General features: G+C 35.2%; 1 protein-coding gene across 2 annotated transcripts in view; it reads left to right on the top strand.

The window, feature by feature from the left end:
- Nucleotides 1-1,008: 1,008 nt before the first annotated feature.
- The window catches only part of LOC122792207 (leucine-rich repeat and fibronectin type III domain-containing protein 1-like protein), a 2,814,387-nt gene continuing 2,792,065 nt past the window's right edge, over nucleotides 1,009-23,330 (top strand). For both annotated transcript variants that reach the window (XM_044059954.1, XM_044059944.1), the window contains exon 1: nucleotides 1,009-2,732. The gene's annotated coding sequence lies outside the window, so the exon portion shown is untranslated. The remainder of the gene's footprint in view (nucleotides 2,733-23,330) is intronic.

The raw sequence follows: 23,330 nt of genomic DNA, 5'->3' as shown, positions 1-23,330 counted from the left end.
CTGACAACACTGCTTTATTAAATATATATATTATCTACATTGCATGCTCTCTTTCTTCACTGTCCCGGACCTCCCCGGTTCCATTAGTGCACGATTTGCTGAATCTTGCTTAGATGACTCTAAAGTATTTCAAGTAACCTAATATCTACACCTAATTTAAACGCATGCTCCTCAAGAGTATACAATTACTGTAAACGTGCTGGCTGCGAACAGTGAATTAAAATAGCTAAAACGTGAAATCATATAGAGGTAACTTAAGAATAAATCTAAAAAATAGGAAAAATGATTGTCTTTTACATTAATTGTTAGGCGGAGAGTAGTAGCAAGATGTTTGGCCTACAATAAATTTCTTACCTTATCTTTATTGTTATCATTCTGTATCTTTTGCGTAAGGAATTTCACACATTTACTAAATGGCCGCAATGACAAAGTAGAAAAACGCTGAGCTACTTATTGTATTTAAGTATGAAGTAAAAACAAAAAGTCAAACATTGATTTATGGACACTCATTATCAGTAATATATAAGCACGTCCAGTACTACCACCATGAGGTTTAATGGGAAGCCTGTCTGGTCCAAGCAAGCCAAATATGGAAAATGTATTACAAAATAAATTGAATACATTATAAGTTGCAGTTTAAAGAAATGTATCAAGTTACGGAATTGATGAACTGAAACAAATGGTAATCATTCCCCAGACACCACACTCCTACTTTTTATAAGGAATTGAATAAAGTGGAAATACCTTTCAATAGCAATAAGTACATTATTTATGCAATATCACCTTTCTGTACTAGTTGGAAAGACCAGAGGGTTTTGCTTTGGCTGGCTCATACAGTTCTACTATCGTCTAAAAAACAGGTAAACCTTACGTTCCATCGGAAGTAGCTTATGAATATTACGTTTTTATAATCTGAAAAAAAAACAAAGCTATTTGTCTTTAAAAGAAAACTGGAGCACGGCTGTCTGATACATATTTATGAGCTCCGCTTCCAAACCCACCCCAAGGAATTCACATTCCCTCATTACAAAGCTAGTGTGCCACATCGCCATATATCGTCTTCTTGACAGTATCTTTGAGGGCAGGAATTTTAGTACATCTGCTGCAGAAAGGGAAGAAACTGTTGAGGATTGACAAGGCAGATAAGCAGCAACTATGGTAACCTGCCCTTGCTAACGTTTTAATAACAGAAGAGAAAGTCGGAAATAGAATTCAAAAGTGAATCCCGGAAATTGCTAAGCATAATGTTATGGATGTGAGGTGTTGCGGCGATCTTTCACTCTTTTTTAGTTAAATGTCTGAATTCATTGACATTCTGAAATACGCAGCCAGTCTACAAGCTTGAAGTTCTTAATCGAATCTGTGTTGGACTTGAAATATCAGAAGACTTCCAAGGTACTCTGTAAGGATCACTCAGTAAGCAAGTGTATAAGTTGGTCATTGCAATGGGAAAAATATGGAGGTAGAAAAAATGAAGACATTTGGACCATTGGATATTTGAAAATGTTCTAAATGCTATGTTTTTGTTTTGTTTTGTTACTTCACCCACCTGCAGGTAACCCTTCATACTCTGCATTATATTGATACTTAACTCCTTAGTGCTATCTCTGTGTCTCTGTTTTCTCTGTCTGTCACTCTTCCCCTCTCTCTCTCTCTCTCTCTCTCTGTCTCTCCCATCAGTGACTCTCCCCCTCTCTCTCTCTCTCTCCCTTTCCTCTCGCTCTTTCTGTCTGATATGGGTCTCTGGAGCCAGCTGAGTCATAAGGACCCCATAATTTGAACTCGCAGAAACTGATGATGTGCACAGCATAACTCTGAAGCGTCAGATGGATTGACCATAGCTCAAACATTAAAGGATATAGTTTATGGATTAAACAAGCACAACTTCTATTGCTGCAGAAATATGAGAAACTATTTTACCTGGCAACAGTACAACCGCTTCTGAAAGTACCCTAGCTATCTATATTTTTTGTGCCGCGGATCGCCTGTGTAATGGCTTTTAGAGCTAAAAAAACTGCACTTTTCCAAACCACCACATCTGCTGTCAGAAACAGATGTTAATACTCCAGACTTGGTATGATAGCTGGAATTATGACCTTTGGCAAAACGGCGTATATTATGTGGATCTATTAGCCTCCCTCGCTTTCCTTTGCTGTTAATAAGACGGCATTGCTGTGGATCTATGTATGTCTCATTTTGCTTTAACCTACAATTATCCACACCGAAGTCTTTATTTTCAGACATGTCTTCTGGATTATGGAACCTATAACACTGAGATGCGTTGATCTTAATGTTCACTCTTTCTCGTTTCATATATGTAGCCTGTATTGATATACAAGTACTAATATGTGTGTGTATGGGAGGTCGCACCTGCGTGTTTACTCGGACATAGAGTTAATATATTCTTTTTAACCATATCCATAAGGCTATTAAAATGCTGCAGTTTGCCCGTAACCTCCGATAAGGGCCCAAGGAAACCTGTGCTCCTTTTGTGCCAGGAGTGGTCTGGTAGACACTACACTTTCTTTATCATTTACACCTGAAATTAATAACTCAGGAGGACTGAAAGAGTACCAGTGCTGCCAGGGTAAACACCAGTTACCTTTTGACTGCGATCCTCCTTGGGACTATTTTAAGAAGACCAACAGCTGATGGTTGAGAATTAAGGAGACCTCCAGACTGCTTCCCTTCGGTGGAGCTGTCCAGTGCTGAAACGACGATTCTGCCAGACGGTAAGCTTTATTTGTATTTTGTTCATACCTGCCTATGGTAAGGTTGATGCGTTTCAATCTGTTCCTTAATTGTCTTGCATGACATACACGGGGATTGGAAATTAGTGTTGGTGGCAACAACATAGAAACCCCACCCCACCAGTATAAGTTATCAGTGCTTTACAGTGACCGCATTTTGTTTTGCCTCAAGAATGATGCAAGAAAACAAAACGCCCGATGTAATTGATATTTTTGCTGTTGAACGCTTTATTTTCTCGCGAGCGATGTTTTCCACTATGCGCACGAAATTAACAATGAAATTCAAAATTAATAAGAACAAGGGTAATAATTATTCTTAGCTCTAGCTCACACCTACATCAGTAATTCTGAGAATGCAATGGTGTGCGGCGGGTTAAAAGGCTCACAGAGAAATAAAAGCATGGAATTTTATCTTGTAACTTAAAGGTTACTTAAATTTCGTGGAAGATGCTAAATGCTGAGGTTTTATCGTGCTTAGTACGTGGTAGACCGTGAGATGGGGATGTACGCAAAATGTTTAATAGTGCAGAAAGTGTTTGATAAAGATATAGTGTGTGTGTGTGTGTGTGTGTGTGTGTGTGTGGTGAAGCAGAATATCGAAGAAAGCACAGAGATGCAAGGAGCTAGGGAAATATTACAAAGTGAAAGTGCGTTTAGTTACTTTCATTACTCATATCTCAAATTGCACCGAATAACTTTTCGTTCGGTTTCTCTGCGTTCGTAATTGTGATCATTGGCAAAGAGCACTGAAGCTGACTTGAAACACTGCAAAATGAACATAGATATTTTGCCCCTGAAAGTGGGTTGAATCAAAGTGGATTTGAAAGACTTTTCTTAATCACTATCTGCAACACTCAGTGCCTTATCGTTTCAAACACACCCCACATCTACACCTACACACACACACACAAACACACACACACACACACAAAGACAAAACTGTGTTGTCCTGCTATATCGGACCATATGAAAAAAGTAATAAACTTACTATACATCAATTTATCAATGTACGTTTTTTACAGCAAAGGACAAAAGAAAAATGTTACATTTTTGGCAGCCTTTAAAGGGTTTCGTTCAGCTAGAGAATATGCTTGATTTGCTTAGTCTGACATTTGAGCTTTGTCGTACACAGCACGTACTGCCACATTTCACAAGTTAATTTATGTTTGTGAGTGTGGGTCTTCAGATACCCACTGCAAAATCTTATAGTATCATAGGAGATGTGCCTTCATTGAGGGTGAACTATCTGACATAAACATGCAGCTGAACTTGTTTTCTTTAACGTGCTTGGTGATCTGAAAACGTCGGTGAATCTCTTTGGATATTAAGAAGATATTGCATTTAAATACAATCAGTAGTAAATGGGCTAACTAACTTGTGCCCATGCAGTTTTCTCTCAGCATGTATTTATTTTTCTTTCCTTAATGGCTGTGCTCGTAATTCTTGCCAATTCATAAGCGAATGGATGTGTACAGAACTACCACAACTAGGATAGCTTGTTAGAATTAATGCAAACATGCTTGTCATATTAATGACCGAATAAACTATCTCGTTTCTATTTTACTGCTTTTGGTACCGACGAGATACTATAAAATAGGTTATTTAAAAATGCATTTACACGGTTTCTGTGTGCGTTCTTTAACCCTATAAACCCTTACCATATCCAAATGCAGGATCACGACTGCATTCTAATGCATCAGAATACTTCAGTATGTTTCGTTTATATTAATTTCAGTGACTCATTTCAAGCTTTCAGGCCTGACTCTTATGTTTAATATTGATTCTAAAACATACAACGAACTGAATGAATATATGTGTTCCCTCAATGCTGTTTCTGACTGATCTCCCATGCTTGATATAGTATACTGGAAAGGATTGGCCTCTTACTCAGAGGATAGTTTGTCCAGCAAACCGATCGTCACAGAATGGGCACGATTATTTATCTATTGTGGGTGTTAGTTGTTTGATATTTACATGATGATCACCTACACTTCTCTTCAGATTTCCACGTAGAGGAACAAGTCTCAAAGACCTCTGGCATGATCATCTGTTACTGATATGGTGTATCAGGTAAATCATGCAAAAGGAAATTTCGAAAGTTTCTATTAGTCATGCAGTTTGTGTGGAAATAACATATAAAGGCTTCAACGGTGCATTCACTGTAAAGATACATTAGTTGCAAATAATAATAATAACAGAAAAAATATAATAGACAAAAATGTTTTAGACTAAAAGGGTTGACAAACACAAAGGAGCGCCCACCACACACACACACACACACACACACACACACAGACACACACACGGCTGTAGCCAGTGATATACATGTTGTACTCAAACCTAATGTTGCTGCCCCAACTACCCACTCGTCAGTTTAAAAATTTACTCAGCCCTGAAAAATTATACCCCCAGATACATGGGAAGAAGCATATTATTTTCAGCTGTTACAATTTATTTCAATAAAAAGCTAGTTTTAGAGGTGTATTCCTTTAGTACAAGAATTCTTTGTGTACCGCTATACTGTGTATATTAATTTCCACAGTTCTAAACATTCTGTGCTTTTTGAGTGCTGACATTTGCACGAGATGCTCAGAAATAAATGTACTCATTGCAGTACACTGAGTATGTGTAGCTATACCCTTGTCTTGCACTCTCTCTCTCTCTCTCTCTCTCTCTCTCTGAGAAATAGCGCATTCTGCGGAGGAGGAGCTAGTACACTTCCCAACAAAGGCTCTTAACTGCCCCTGCTTCTCGCTGATTTTTTATTTTTTTTTTGCCTCATGTTATGAACTGTTGCACAAAAAATTAAGGGTTTTCTGACAAATCGGCGAGATCTCTAGTCAGTAAATAATTGGAAATATTTGATTATCTGACTTCATATAATTCAGAAAATGCTGCTAAGTAAAACCTCTTAATTCTAGCAACTTTCAAACTGTGCTTTTGCCCCCCTCCCCACCCCCTTTAAGTCCTCATGTCCCTCAATCATTTTTCTGGCTTCCTTCCTCATCTTGAACTAAGAGTTTGAGAGGTACGATCTAACATCGGTGAGGTGACAAATATTTTATGATTTGTACATTATTTTGAATTAAGATAGCAATGTTGTGTGTATGCTGCCCCCTATACTATGTTAAGGTGTAGCAAAGTGAAAAAAGTGTCACTTAATTGATTAAGGCTGGAAATGTTCAGCACTTCAGTAAGAATTAGACAGAAATGCAAAAAATAACAGCCCAGTTTTATGTTGATATTCAGTCACACTTGGTTATGGTGGCAGAGGTCTCTTTTCATTTCCTCTGAGCAAAATTGGTAAACAAAGTAATAAAATCGAGAAAACCAGAGTAACTGACATAAAAAAGTTGTTTAACCTCCACCCTTAATATGTGTGTGTGTGTGTGTGTGTGTGTGTGTGTGTGTGTGTGTGTGTGTGTGTGAGAGAGAGAGAGAGAGAGAGAGAGAGAGAGTGTGCAAATGTTAGAAAGAAGTTGCCTAGCCTTAGAAATGAACAGCTTCTAAGTGCAAAACAGAAAGAGTGAGATAAGATGAACAATACTTTTTGAGTTCACCATCAATATAATTACATCATTCCTGTCTGATGTTATAAAAATGTTACATAATTATCATTAGGTCAGCAACATGTGTGAGTTGGAATGTTATGAACGAGCATTTATCACCATGTATTTTTAAACATATTTTTGTAAAATAGTTCCTCGGCCTTATGTTTTCAAATTTGCTGTAGCATATGCAATTGTGGAAGGAACTATTTTACAGTCACAATATAAGTTATGTAAGTATTTAATGTTCACACACACACACACACACGCGCGCGCGCACACACACACACACACACACACACACACACACACACACACACACACACACACACATATGCCCAGCAATTTGCAGTCACTTTGAGTGAATACACCTTAGATGCAGATGTGTAGTTATAATTTCTAGTGTCTGGTGCACTCTCAATTTTAAGTATAAAAGTTTTTTTTAACTATAGCAAACTGTTTGTTACATTTGTAACAAGCAGTTACTAGAGTTTATGCCAACAAGTGAGTGATAAGACACCATGTATGGGTAAATAATTTTACTTGGTTAGTTCATCATATATTACTGAATAAGACAGCATTTCTAAAGCCTTAGCTAAATCCAAAAATATTAAAATAGCTGTAAGCCCTAATCATATGTTTTGGCTAAGTGAAATAAATCTCTGTTTTCACTTAAAAGTGGGTCAAATAATGTTCTTCTATATGTATGCATGTTTAGTAATATGAGTACTTTGTCTGGATATGCAAGTATTGGTGGGTCACACGACTCACTATTATGCAAATCCAATCTGTAGTAAATTCAGTATGTAACTATGAAGCAGAAACATCTATAAATTACCAAATACTCTATATACATTCAGTGTGGGTGATGCTGTGACCACAACAGCCCTTTCATAGAAATAGGCACTCTGAGGTTGCAGCTTTTTGGAAAATGGAAATCACCCCTTTTATTTAGAGTTTCAGCTATAGAGTTAAAGTACTTACATACTCATAATTACATAGGTTGCTTAAAGTAACCTACATAACCACTGATTGCAAGAATGTTGAACAGAAAGAAAATGACAGGAACTGATGAGTGTGAAAGGTGAATGAATGTGTGAGCAAGTGAGTACAAGACTGAAATAGTATGACATTGAGTGCATGCAATGAGAGGAAGTCTATGAAAGTGAAGTGTAATAAACCACATGCATGTAGTGAGCAAATGAATGACAGAGTGAGGGAAAGAAAGAGCAAATGTGGGTGAGTAAATGTGTGCTTGACAGGTTAAGGGGTAGGCAGGGGAAGCCCAATGATCATAATATTGAAAAAGCAGAAAGCATTTAGAGAAACATAAGCAAATTAAACCACACACTGCATAACCTTCACAAACTGCATAATAACAGAACTTGTACTATGTAAGCAACTTTCAAACACTATAAGGAAAGAAATGAAAGGCCTTGAATATTGTTGGCCACCATTATGTCTGACATTATCTGCAATTCCTAACACTAAGAGGTGGAGAAAAAGTATGCAGGAAGTATCCCCTAAATTCTTGCAGTAAAGTAAGAAAGCCCATCAATGTGATGTGCAGTAACAGGAAAAATAAATAAAAAAAAAAAAATCTACAGTGCATATCCCACCTGATGTCCCCTGGGCACCCAAACAATATAGCCATGGCACACAGCATTCTCAGTATGACCACATCTGAAGAATAACATTCAACATTGCGCCAACAATAACCACAACACTAAGTGAAAAGTAAAGATATACACGTGATACTATATATGCCTGTGACAGTATTTAAGTGCTCAACACATAAGCAATAGCACAATTAAAGACACTGTTTTCAAGAGTTTGAGGTTGTAGTACATAAAAACCCAATTTAAATTATAAATAATGAAAAATTCCTGAGAAATAAAGAAATATGCCATATTGCATATAACACAAAAATGTTTCCTATATGCAAACAATAACAGAGTGCATCCAAAACGAAAAAGGTATATGCCCACATATGCAAGAAACATGATATGAGTGAAACATGACTACTGTCCTGTATAATGGCAAATTAAAGGAAATTGTTGTCCATAGCAGAACATCCTAAATATACCACATAAACTATCTCACAGGCATAATACAAAAGTGGCAGACCTCAGTGGCTGAACCACAGGTGAGTGTCACAGTGAAAGAGTGCGTGTAGCAGTACGTTCATAGTCTTCCATGTCTGAAGTCATTCCACTGACTACAACACACCAGAGATGATCAGCCTTTCCACTAACCTTCTTATGTTTTGCAGATAGAACTTGGCCATGACTGATGCTTTCCCTGATGGTGACTACACAGTCCTGCTCACTTTACAAAACACCCAGGATATCCCTGATGGTGATAATCTTCCTGGACATCATAAGATGCAAATGTTTGCACCATGACCCAATGGTATTCTGGGTAGTTGGCACCTTATCTTCTCCAAGATCATGAATATTCCAGAATGAAATGGGATATCTAGATGGATGATTCATGTTTGACTAGAGGGCATGCTGTGTGCCATACTTCTTAGGTTTGCAAATCACATAGTTTTCACGAAAAAAAGAAAAAAAAAAAAAGGATTCCCAACTATCATGGGATAATCATACAAGCAAACTGTATGTGTCTTGTACATCACCTGATGGTACTGATGCCAATGCCAATAACATAAAATAACATACATGCTTGCAGATCAAATCTTGCATCTGTAGCATACAGACTTGTTAGGTGGGACTGTTGCATCCGATGCCATTTCATCTGTGGAAATTCCATCCTTTGACTTGTGCCTGAGGGAAGTATTGCTCAATGTTTTTCCTTGCAGCATTCTCAAAGTCATAGATTATGTTCTCAATCTTCAATAGTATGTCCAAACCCTCAGCATTTATAAACAGGTTGGAAAATTAAGGCCATATGCAGCCTCACTCTTACGGCTCATGAGGAATACCTTGAAGGGCATGTATTTCATAGCACCTTCAGCAAAACTAATCTATCCATTGATGGAGTATGGCTGCTTGCACACTGATGAGTTGATTGAAAATTTGCCATCCATCATGAGCAACTTTGATTTCAGCAGATCCTTCAGAGTCTCCACAGTGGTGAGTGACAGTACAGTTATTGCATGTCCCTCAACTTCATCACTACAGTGTATGACCTGACCATGTCTCAGTGTGATATGGCTTTGGTCAAATGCCTCCAATGCTGTCAGACTGTAATGGATGTCTGCTTGGGTCTGTCTTCATGCACAAGCAATGGACTGCCCTAGAATTTTACAGCTAGGCAATTTCTGCATCACCTCCTTGTCCAGAGTATGGCTGCAGGTGTAGATGACATAGCAAGGTGGATTTGAGGTTGTGGTTGCCACCTCTTTCATGTGTGTTATGTTATCTGAGAGTAAGTTTGCTGCTGGATCTAGGGTATTGTGATGAGATGTGCTTCTGTTAAGCCTGTGCCCCTCCTCCTTAGCATTGGTGACTGCTCATCTGTGGCATTTGTCCGACAACTTCTGTATGTGTGCACAATATGCATGTCCTTTTGCTGCCCTTTCTTACCTATCTGTATATATATATATATATATATATATATATATATATATAGATAGATAGATATATATATATATATATTGTATGTGTGTGTGTATATATATATATATATATATATATATATATATATATATATATTCATCTACTCATAGATGTGGCCATCCTTTTTGTGATGGTGTGGTGCTGTACATGCTACCTACAACATGTTGTGGCATTGTATTACTCTCCACCACATCCTCAACACTTACTTCAACTTCATCTATGTTACCTTGCTCTATGTCTTTCACTTTTCATGAGAGTGTCAGTGCTCTTATTAGTTTGTTGCTGTACAGTTACTTGTTGCTGTTTTGTGACCTGTATTGTGACACTACCCAGTGTATGACTATTTATCGTACTCTTACAAGAGATACATATTTTCTACCTCCCTACTGCTACTCTTTCACTCTGTGTTTCAGTGATATCATAATATCATACACTGCCACTTTAATGAGAATGAGTAAGATGACCTTTGACCTCTCTTCTTTACCATGTGCCATGCAAGTTGATTACAATTTGCACTATACACTAAATACTTTCCAACTATCTCTAGCCTTACTTTACTTCTTTTTCATTGGAACTAAAACCATTGTCTGTGTGTCAGTATGTGTGGAATTTTTCAGGGATTATGTACATGTCACCACAAGGGACACTCACCTCTAATAGATATGTATGCTTGTCCTTTGGATTTCTGATTTCTGACCATCTGTACCCTATGCAATTTCTACCCATGACACACATTATAGCTTCTGTGTTTTATGGATGGGAAAGGCTAATGGTACCTTTCCTGGTTTCTGTTCCACTGTATTCCAGGGTAGGAAAAATGTATGCACCTATGTTTACTTATTTTTACATCTGCAATGGTACCATTTGCAATTCTGGCCCATAAAACACATTTTGGACCCTTCCCTGAGTTTTATGAGCAAGAACAGTAACAGACCACAGACAATCACACAAATTTGCAAGGATAGCATTCGCTATTCTCCACTGCTGATAACACCTCTCCTTGACTAATGTGGGTTGGCATTGTTAGTGTTGATCACACAGGAGTCAAAGAGCATGTAGGAAGCTCCCTATGCAGCATTTTGTAAATATAACTTTTTGGTAAACATTACCAAGGCACTACTTTTGCAGTTGTCTTTTATGTTTTTGTAAAGTGAAAATTATGATTTTTAAATTAATAACAAATATAATATGAACAAAGGAACACATTTCTAGAATAGTATAAGTTCAAAGGTGCAGAGGCTGTTCAACTTGAAACAATCTATGTAAACACTGAGGTTTCCTGTACACTTTCAATGGACTCTTCATTAATGTACAAGAATTAGAAAAGAAAGGAGGATAGATTCTTACTTGTGTCCTCTACTCTAGCATCTGCAGGACAAAGAATAACACATACACGTGCGTGTGTGCGTGTGTGTGTGTGTGTGTGTGTGTGTGTGTCTGTGTCCGCATGGACAATGAGTGCCACAGCTGAATGGAATCACCTAGTGTGTTTACAGAGCAGAAAAACTGACACACATTTTACAGTGGTACATTGGTTTCTGCAAACTAGCAATTAAACACTGGAAGTGAAACAAAAGAGGTACAACTTTTGTTGATAAACGTGGTACATCCCATGTGCCATTCCATCACATTAATACAAGTGAAATGTGATGCAAAGCATGCCAAAGATCATGACCTGTTGTATACTGTACAAGGTACTAATGCTAATTTGATATTCATCCAGCATGGGTAATGAATGAACTGGTCCATGGGCATTGCATAGAAGACATGCATTGATATACACACTACATTTGGTTTTGGAAGGCTACGACTGTGCAGGGGTATGTGCAGATGTGAAATCAAACTGCTTTGCAAGTTTCTGATAAATAATTGGGTAACATTTGGCAGCAAAAGACATCATTGCACATTTGTGTACACAAGCCCACCTTTACATTTCATTATAAACTTTAACATAGTACTTGACAGTAACAAATGTGTAGTATGTGCCTTTTTTGTGTATTTTGCTGGTGTTATCATTGATTTTTTTTTTTGTTTTCTCTCCAGAAGTAATTTTTTCTAATGCAGGAATATTTTCCCATTTATTCATACTTGATCTTTTTGCAACATTGTAATTGAACATATGCAAATATTTTTAAAGTAAAGTAGATGAAACTAATATACAGAATTTGTTATACACATAGCTGCAAAAAATACATTTTCCATTTGTTGATTTGCATCCAAAAAAAATCAAAGCAGCTAAAATGTAAGATCTGAAAGCACACATTTGTTATTAGTCCAAGCTTTGAATTTACACCATACATTTTGGTTTTGTTATCAAAAACTTTTTATACTGCAGATTTTATTGGCATGCAACTATCTCTAAAAGTGTTGAATTCATCTGCAGTATAAATATCTCAGGGGATAATTTGTTGCACCATTACTAAAGAAACAGTTTAATTTCTTAAAGTCAAACAATTTTCATTTAGAGTTTAATATATACAGCTTATCCTGATATTGGGCTTAGCCTATGAAAAATCACATGCTTCAATTAACAGTGACTGTTTTTATCACTTGTACTGCATTTTTGGATGGCCTAGCTTAGTTGCATTGTAACAGAAGCTGACTGGAAAAGTATTTAGTTTAACTGGCATCCTTCACCAGTAATGGCATTGCATTTCTAATCACATGATCCCTAGTCCACATTTACTGTAAATTCATACTCATAGGTTAAACTGTATTTAGTAATATTCTTTTAGTTTATTTTTGTTTCTTTCTTTGTATTGTTATGCCATTTAAAAACTCCTGACTATTTGAACACTGAACCAGCAATAGCACATCTGATGATATCATAAATACTTGAAAAAATGATGAATAAATGAGTATATAATTGACAAGTCCAGTAAATTTTAAAAGTGAATAAACAGATATTTTAATGAACATATTTTCAGAACCAGTCATATAATTGCAGTTTTGTTTCAGCTTTCAATGAAATAACATTCATTGAAAGTTGTACATTAACATAACATAACATAACATAACATAACATAACATATAACATAACATACCATGACTTTACATAACATAACAATAACACAGGATATTGTATCATGTAAATGGCATGGGTCCTGTTTTCATAAATACTAATATATTATTATACCTGTGCAGTTGTCCAACTGGAATAGACTTGTGCTTGTAAGTTTTAAGCAATCATAAAAGCATCATCATAAAAAGACTTACAAGCTATAACCAAGTCCCTGTCATCTTTTGTTTCTTAGCATGACACTTAGTGCTTGGAGTGTTTGTCTCTCCAGTTAATATTTATGTTGAGTTGTTCTTAAATAATTTCTGACTTATTACCTAAATTAAATTTAAATAGACAATTTAAATTTGTCAGCTGTAGTTTCCACATACTATCTTAAAATCTGTGATAGGCTACACCAGTTTTATGCACAGGTAAATCATAAAGTAGGGTGTGGCCTTTGTCGTGAATTGTAGAACACTGGTCTCATCTTCATAGTTTTACAGTATAAAGATTCGGTATGACTATTTTAGCATCAGTAATGATGCAACTCTTTTGGTGTCATGAACAATTTTATTTTGTTTGCAAACCATTCCATGTGTAACTTGACATAATGTTGTAGTTTCCACATGTCATAATACCACTCTTTCACAATTTAAATAAAAGGCATTTTGGATTCTGCCATATCTTGGCATTGTTAGCTAATGCCATCACATTTAATGTATCAAGTTCAGAGGTAATGCTAGGTCCTGTTTTAATATTACTTGCATAATTAATACAAGAGCACTGTTTAGACAAAGACATATCACCTAAGAACATACTACTAGGGGTCTTGATGTAGCCACCTATGATGGCATAATTCACAATAAGAAAACTATTCAGTTTGGTTCTATTGAACTGAATTCTGCTGATTCCATCTCTAGTCAGCCGACAAGCATTTTTTGAAGAATAAAATGATCATTACATCAAATCTTTCATTTTTCTCTCTTTTTTAGGTTTATGAGCATAGTATTGCAGACACAAGTTTCTTTGTAATTTCTAAGGTAAATCCACCATTTTGTTATTCTAATACCTTTTTGAAGTGATAATGACTGGGACATTTGCAGTTGTCACTAAAGAGTCCCCAAGTATTGCAGGATGTTTGTCATTTGAATAGTATCACTTGAGATATTTTAGCATGTATAATAAATTATGAGCAGCTGATATCTGTCAATTATACTAGTGACTATAATAATACTAGTAGGAATATGAATGTTTTTGTTAGTCTCTCTTTATAAAACTCATTTTCTTTTCACACATAATCATTTAGTCACAAATTGAACAGTGCCAATACAGGAATTTCTTAACTAGAAGAAAGTCATGATTTTTAGATGCTTAGCTTAGAAAAAAAATCAGCAACTTTGGAAGTCAACCAAAATAAAGCCTTCTTTTTCTTTATAAGTTGGATACCTCCTCTGTACAGGACAATTGTTTTACATTTGAATATGGTTAGGAAAACATAAAAGGATCAGAAATTGTGGAGAAAACCTGTCAAAAGGGAACATATATTTTTATAATTATCAGTAAAAGTTGACTTAATAATCTCAAATTCAGCACATTATTTACTTTTAATTGTTATCCTTCTAACAATTATGGCATTAGTAGTTTTACTTGGTACCTCTCTATCTGTATGCTGTCAGATATTTCCTTTTGTTATAAATTTGCAAACATGGAAAATGTTTCTCTGAAATCAGGTGGCCTTATCACTATAATGTTTTGTAATGCATTAGACAACCAGTTAATTGCTAGAATGGCCCAAGGAGTCTTTTTTTCTTGTACTAAAAGAAAAAATAAATAAATAAAAAATCAGGGAATGTTTAAGTAGACAGTAGACATGAATTTGTCACTTTGGTATACATATTTTCCATTGTTAAACTCAACAGTATGCAAGGTGGCAGAAATACAAAAATATATATATTTCAGAATCTCGGTTATGCATGTAATATATTACAGCCATTAAGAAACAACCATCTAAAGTTTATATTAATGCAGTTTCTAACCTTAAAATGTAAAGTTAAACAGGCTTAATTTGAATATTTGTAGCTTCTCTTTTTCAGCTCTATTTCCTGTTGTGGTAGAAGAACGATGGGTAAATTACTGGGATTTTGGGAAACTGGAGATGTCCCTCAAGGACTGGCTTTGGAAAGATGCCACACACGGTTGAAATATCATACCTGCAATGACTTCAGTAAAAATAATAAAGTAGGTTACTGAGTGAGTTAAGGAGCTTCCCAATGAATAAGAACTTTATTACTATTAAGTGATACAGATTCTGTACTAACTAGTGATGCTTCTAGATCATAAATCCATTCAGATTTACACCTGAATATCAATTCAATTTTGATTAGCTTTTAAAGTAAAAACTGCTGAATTCATGGTTGGAATGTATGCTAATTAGATGATTACCCACTCACAAAAGTGAAAGAGATGAGAGCAGTCCATATTTAGAGCAAGTTATACGTTTGATCAAAGAAGAAAAAAATCTTGTCATTAGCAAACAGAGTTGACATTTTTAAGTGGCAGTTATATCTTTATTCTTAGAGTTCATGGCAAGGCATTCATAATATATATGCAACTAGTAGGATTAGTCATAACCAGGCAATGCTTAATTCCTAAGCCTATAACAACATGACACTAACTTTAAAAGAAACAGAAAAAAAAACAATTATTAAAAAAGTCAAATGGGTTAATGTTCTAGCTTAGTGTGCATGCAACTATTACCAAACGTGATCTTCCAAAACATTCAGGTCTTCATGGAACTTTAAACAACTGTTGAGTTCAAACCTGAACTGTCAAGGTAGTGAAGCCTTCAGGTGTAGTACCTGGAATCAGAAAAATCTTCTGCTAAATGTTTCTATCCTGGTAATAAGAATGAATTATTAAAATTGCAGTGCAGCATTTTTCTGTATTTTGTGACTCATGACAACCAAACCATCAGTTCCTATCCAGTGCTTTCCCAATATCTTTGCACTCTCTGTACATCATAACTTCACTAGAATAGAAGCCCATCAGCCCTTCTGACTGATGTCACTGTCAGATTCTGCAGCTTGGAAGAGTGGGGGCACAATCAAAGCAGCATGATCAAAGTATCCCTTAAACTACCACAGGCATTTTTCACCCTTTGGCCTTGAATGTACAGTCTGTACACACACTGTATTTGGGCACAAAATGTGATGCCTGTGTGCAAAACCTCACCGCTGAGATGATATATCCTTCACCATCCACATGCCTTCCTAGGTGTTATTAATTTTTAGTTCTGTCCTGTCCTCACTGACAGTAAGAAATGTCATGAATCCCAGGAATATCAATTTTGTCTGCCAGTGAAAACAGAAAAGTGATAAACTACCCCTTCCTAATCATAACTTTATTCTTGTAGTCAGCTCCTGCCATTCCTGGGGTGCATTTTGAAACTGGGCATCTGGTGGGTCATTCAGAGTTCCATCCCTCTGTGCCATTAAACCCAAGCAAAACAGCATTAAGAAAATAAAACTTCTGATGTTTCATCTTTTTGACAAAACATTAAACTAAACCCCCATATGTCTGAGCTGTTGACATTTTATTTATATATTTGTTTATTATATTTGTTTTTGTTTTCTGTGGTAGAACACTGATCTGTATGGACCATTTTTCAGACTCAGCTCAGGAGCAGTGTCTGGTAAAGTGACTTATTCAGAGTCAGGTAGTTAGGTAATGGAAGCTGAGGAATTCAAACTTTACACCACTGGACCACTCCTTAATATTCTAAGTCAACTGCCAGACAGTTTTAAGGACATAAATGAACCCACAACAGTTTTTTTTTTAATTGTGAAGTATAATGGCTGTGTTATTAAATTTTCAATATATATATATATATATATATATATATATATATATATATATATTATATATATATCCATGCTCACACAGACACACACACACACACACACACACACACACACACACACACACACACACACACATACACACACACACACACAATTCTCTCTCTACCTTTATCGCTCTCTCTCTATGTCTCTATGGGTTTACTTCAAAACATCGAAAGACCTCATTGCCGAAAACAAAATCACTGAGATGACATCACTGATACCTGACTTTCACGAATGACCAGAATGCCAAACAATTTCACAGGGTAAGTATCTTGTTGGCCACCATCTAAGACAAAAAAAAAAGGGCTACCTCAAAACCACTCTGGTAGGGGACTACAACCCCTGCACCTCCCTAACTGAATACACAAACTCTGGGATCACACTACAGTGGGGAAACGGGCAAATTGTATCCTGTTGGACACCTGGAAATACTTTGGCATTCCAGTTGTTCATGAAAGTCATGTTTTGGAGATGTAGTCTTGGTGATGTTATCTTCAGTAGTGCGGTGTTTTTTTGGTATATATATATATATATATATATATATATATATATATATATATATATATATATATAGATATATAAGTGTGTGTGTGTGTGTAATGTGTGTGTAATGTGTGTATGGTGATTGAGTGACATGTTGAACGATCAGATTCATCCCATCATATAAAACAATCAACACACTAAAAACCTAAAGCACTGAAAAGAAACAGCCCACAAAAGGAAAGCCAGCAATTTCCTCTCCCAATTTGCTAACCATACCACTAATTTCAAACACAAGTGGAATAATATTTGGGTTACAAAAACAAAGTGTAAAGTTTTCAGCTACTAAGTTGTCAAATAAGCAGTTTATTTCCAATTGTTTTCCTAACAATAAGTGTTCCAGATCTTTTGCAGGTTGTTAAGGTACTGCACAGGCACCCAGTCATTGCATAAATGAAAGATCTAGTCAATGGTGCTCGCAATGCCTCTCATAAAGAGAAAATGTTAACGTTGGCTCTGACATGTTTTCAATGCATTAGGGGATATGTAATGTAGTAGACAATTGTGAATAATACTGGGAGATGAAGCAGGTGACCTGTTCTGGCATTTTATTTCTTTTAACATTTTTAATAAAGAGTTTTATATCAAAAAAGTGTTTCATAGTGTCAACAGTGCATGGTCACTTGTTACCAGGTGTGGCTATGATTCTGAGGATGTCATGACTATTGCTGTGGACCAGGCCAGTTTTATACAGGTATACCAGGCTAAAAAATCCAGTAATGATCAGAGTGTGCTACAGGCTACTTACTTGGTAACCAGCTGGATATAACCCTTTCCCCCAGTCCAGCATTTCAAAAATAATTAAAACAACTAAAGAAAATGGCACAAATTTTAACAAACAAAAGAAAAAAATGAATTCCTCAGTTCCAAAATAAACCAGGAAATATACTTCCTAGTCATAGTTTTCTGGAATAAGCTTTTGCAAGGATAACATGATAAAAATATACAATCCCTATGTAATTATCAGCAGCATAGAAACAAGAGAGACAGACAATCAGCTAATATGTTTTGCAACTTGTCCAGATCCACAACACATTGGAAGATGATTCTGTTAGATTACAGGGCAGCAGTATCTAAGAACTAAGGACAAGCCAGTAAGAGAATATTCTACCCAGATTACTCCTCAAATATGGGCTTACTTCAGCTGTATGACCAGTTCAATACATTCAATATGACCAAATCAATCAGCTTTACTTGTTGTTCTCCAGCTCGTTCTATTTCATTATCCATCCAGTGTTTCATTTGGATAAAAAACAGGACATTTTATTAAAGGCTGTCCTGGTAATAAATAAAGAAGAGAAGAGGAGAGTAATCTGACAGGCCCTAGCAGCTCCAACAAGACAAAGTTCCAGCTCCTGACTGTTCACATTCAAAGACAGTGGCCATTTTTATCAGTATGCAAGTTTAGTGATCTTGGATATAAATGGCATCCACTTCCATATTTCTTTCTATTAAACACACAGCCATGTTCTGACGTTTTGAGTAGAATTTTGCCATTATCAGTTTAATTAACTATCATTTAATATTTCTAGCATCTATGCTATTTACCAATTTTATTGCATCAGTTTTTCTCCACCTAAGGCTTAATTGGAGGTCCATCTTTATCTTTGTTTTTTGCACAATTGCCTGGTGCAAGTCCAATTTCTAGAGAGCTACGGTAGTTCCTATAGAATATTCTCTGCTGGTCACTTCGCAGCTTGTACCTTTTTGAATTATCAGAATCTTGACTTACTTTTTTTTAAAAGAGACTACAAACCATTCAGAAGCTGACTATCTAGGGTTACATGGAAGAGGTGACACATTAGTCATGTGATATGGGCAGTGCAATGTGAAGGAGCAGGTGTAAAACACCGCATTCTCAGCAAAAATTCTTATTGTCAGATGCTCTCAAATTGTAGTTTGATTTTTTTTGTCAAAAGAGTATGGACAAATTCTCTGAAAAAAATCTCATATACCGATAATAGTTCATTTAAACAAAGATGGACTGGTGGTGACTTACAGAAAGCGGAAATTGGCTAGGTATGACAAGAAAAAAATATCCTGAAAGAAATTTCCAATAAATCTTTTCCAAGGCATGATGATGAAATACACTGTTGCCACTTTAAGAGAACCTATTTGATCTTTCAAAACATTACAGGAGAACTACACTTCATACTCCTCAGTGAATGCCATGGATGATTAGGCTGAAATGTTACTTAAGTCTACAGAGTAACATCACTGAGGAGGTATTCGACAGATTTCAGCAGCCTTTCAGTAGGAATTAACATCTGATATGCATATGGATGCATAGCAGTCTGATCCAGGCACTAAAACACTGTTGAGGAAATGAGTTGTGTTTGCAATGATTGTCTTAGAAGGTGCAAATATGTTTGTAAAGAAATATGTCTTCTTGTATCAAGGGAAGTCTATTTCCTTTGTTTTTCAAATTTAATATGATCATGTTGATGCTTTATGGGTATTGCTATTCGGGTGCATACAGTTGTGAGAAAAGGATGCTTTGACTCTTTTTGCTTCTGGTTTACAGACATTCTGAGAGAAGCATTGTCAGATACAGGGATTACAAAACAACCAAGTAGTGGAGTAACTCTTTACTGGGGAAATAAAAAATGAGAATGAAATTTGGAATCGGCAAATCACAGCAAATCGTTAAAGCACATGGTCAACAAGTTAGTATGCAAAACTTTTGCATTTTTATATAGGGCAGTCAGAGTAAATTTCAGAGTTTTTGCTGGCACTGTATCATTTTAATGATACACATATAGCCATTATGTTGGTTTCTAATATGCTTGTTCACTTGTCTGAACTAGCCAATGATGTGTGCATTAGAGATATCAAATTACACACAGCACATAGGTGAGGGTCATTATGTGTGAGACTGAAATGTCCCAGAATTGCATACTTTTGTACTATATAGAAAATACATTTACTTTAACAAGCAGCTATTACACATTGTGGCTTTTTGTACAAACAAGGCAGCATATTTTTCCAGGATTTATACAATCCTGTTAGCAGCAGAAGGGAAGCCTTTGCATATATTAGTGAGTTATTATGATAGGAAGGGGAAACAAGTAGGCTTCGGTTTTCTGCTACTATCTATCTCATTTATCAAAATATGACTTTATCATTTGGGTCCTTTAAAGAAGCAGAGGAACAAATGGATCTTTGCTTGTTCCCTTAAATACTCATTCCATCTTTTTCTGGGAAAACCCTCATTTACAGTATAGACATTTTTGCTAACATTTTTAAACCTTTTTTGGCAGTTATAAATTTGATTTGAGGTCATAGGAAGCTTTTTTCTTGATTCCAGAGGGTAATATTAATGCATATTTTCTGATTGTTGTATTTAAATTCAAAACAGCATTACTATATTAAATATAATCTTGTTAAAAGGGAAATATTGAAACATTTACAAAGTAGTGATGCTTATTTTGTTTGTGTAGAGGAAGTTCATCTTGCCAAGAAAATAATTATTTACTAACTTATTTTAAAATTATTCTGCTATTAATTCAGTTAGTGCTAATGATAATAATAATGTAAGTTTGATGCATGTATAAAATAAGTCAAAGAATCAAGAGTATAGAATATTGTTGCTAACATTGAAACTAGAGTATATAATTTGCACAAATGGTTCTAGTTACTGAGATATTTCCACCACAATTATATGCAGGTATGTAATCACATAATGCAATTAATATAATTCTTGTGGGGATTTCAGTGTTCATATAACTTGAAGTTCATCTGTAAATAATTGCTGAAACACTATGGGCTTTATGAAAATAAGTAAATTATGAATGTTATCAAAATGTAAACATCCTTTATGAAGTATTTTAGCTACCTAGATGTGAAAACAGAAAATCCAGCTAGAACTGAATTGGTTTTCTTTCTTATATGTTCTTGATATTTGTATTATATTCAGAGTTACTGTAAAATCATGCTTTGCACAGTCCATGAATTAATATGTGTTACAGTTAATTCTGGTGTCACCTGCAGTGCTACTATAGAGGTTTTTGAGATTTATAATGCATAAATAAACCTACAGTAAAATATGTACTAGTTAATGGTATTAAAATAATTTATTTTACCTGTAAATTGGAATTTTTAAATCATATGCTGCATTTGCTTCTTTTTAACTTTTACTAATTAATATAGGTGAACATGGAGAGGTTATAAAGAATTCTGCATTAAGCAATCTTGATAAATATCACTCAGTTAGTGACAGCCTTCAGAATGCAGTAATGTATATTCCATAAGATTAATATTGAAAATCATTGCATACTTACTGAAATATTATTTGTCAGAATGTATAACTGTGGAGTAGCTTTTTTTGTATTGCTGAGTTTGTGTGTAAAGGGTAATTATTACATTTAACATTTCTAAGTACCTGGTAAGCTTATTACTTGAACTCTGGACCTAATAGATTAATTTCTGAATATTTTAATAAAATTTCACTGTAACCAGCATGTTTTTTATATATCTGAAAAAAATATTTTATATCTGAATATATGATTTGTGATGCAATACTCTTGAATAAAATAAAAATCTCACCATAATGTGAAAATCATTGGCCTTCATGTACATACCAGAATTTCATTAAAAAGTTTCTCACCTTTATTCCTTTGTGTATTAAAAAACAAATTGCAAAATGATTCCGCAAGATTCAATAACACCCACACAAAGTGTACACCATTCTGAGTAAACAGACAACACAGGTATAACTCACACCTTCTTCCTCCTAACTTTAGTTTTCCTTAGGGTTTTCTTGCAGCTTTAAATACTGACAGGGATTCATAAAAATTACCACAAAGTGCAGACTATATGTACACTTAACATAATTTTCCCAAATCTGCAGAAACCACAAAAATGTGGTAGGGATGTTCTTAAATACACATCATGTACACTTAGTGTAGGTGTTATTGAATATGGCCCAGTGTATCTTTTTTTTTTTTTTTTGTATTTATTTGCATTTATTAACTAGGGTAAAACACATATCTATATAGACCTCTTCAGACACAGGACACAGATTGTTACTATTGTCAGGTTAAGTGACTCTCTCAGAGACCCACAGAAAATAAATAGAGGCTGAAGGAATCAAACCCTGAGCCAGTGATAGCAGCTTGATAATAGCTCATAGCCAGATACATCTGTTTTTCTAAATGCCAGATATTATTCCTGCAGTGAATTAGACTTGCCCCTAGAATTTTGATTAAAAAAATATGTGCAGATTACAATGATAGTTACCTCTTATCAGCATTAAATGTGTTATTCACCCCAAACATAGAAAGATGCTTACTGCCTATCACATTTTATAGACTTTACTGTAGCACATCAAGGACATGTGTCATTTTGTTATGCTTATTTTTATGAAACATTCAGCAATATTAACAGACTACATTTATTTCAAATTTTAGAACCAATTGTGCCCCCTTAAATAATACTTGATATTATTTAAGTTTTAATGTTCAGGTTATTTAAGAAAATAAGGGAGATTTCATCTACTCAAACAAAACCACAGGGAATGTCACCATTTCTCATTCAGTACTATATTGTTCCCTGTGCAATTAAATTAAATAGTTGTTTCCATTAAGAAAATTGACATTTATATAAAATGCTGGCATGCAGAGATGATCTGATAAGCAGCACCATTTCTGAGATCTTTTTTTTTCAAGCTGATCAAAATAAAATGTAATGGAGCTGACTATATTGCTAGTACTTAAAAATCACCTACAACAACAACAAAATATCTAAGGTATTGTTGTTCATGTCAGGTCTAGCCATTTTGTTCTAGGCTGTAATCATTCATTATTTTCAGTCTTCATGATTTTTAAACTGGCTATATCTAAGTCAATTTCAGAGCACTATTCAATTTCAAGTCTTGCAGATATCTGTAGAGATGAAACAGCTGACAGGGAAAATGGTACACCTTAATGCTTTCTTTCTTTTTTTATTTTTTTTTTCTTTACTAGTAGAAAAAAATAAAGTATATATATATATATATATATATATATATA

This window comes from Protopterus annectens, chromosome 1.part0, assembly GCF_019279795.1.
Source record: "Protopterus annectens isolate FY-2018-M chromosome 1.part0, PAN1.0, whole genome shotgun sequence".
NCBI lineage: Eukaryota > Metazoa > Chordata > Ceratodontiformes > Protopteridae > Protopterus > Protopterus annectens.
This window is presented reverse-complemented; position numbering and strand designations above follow the sequence as displayed.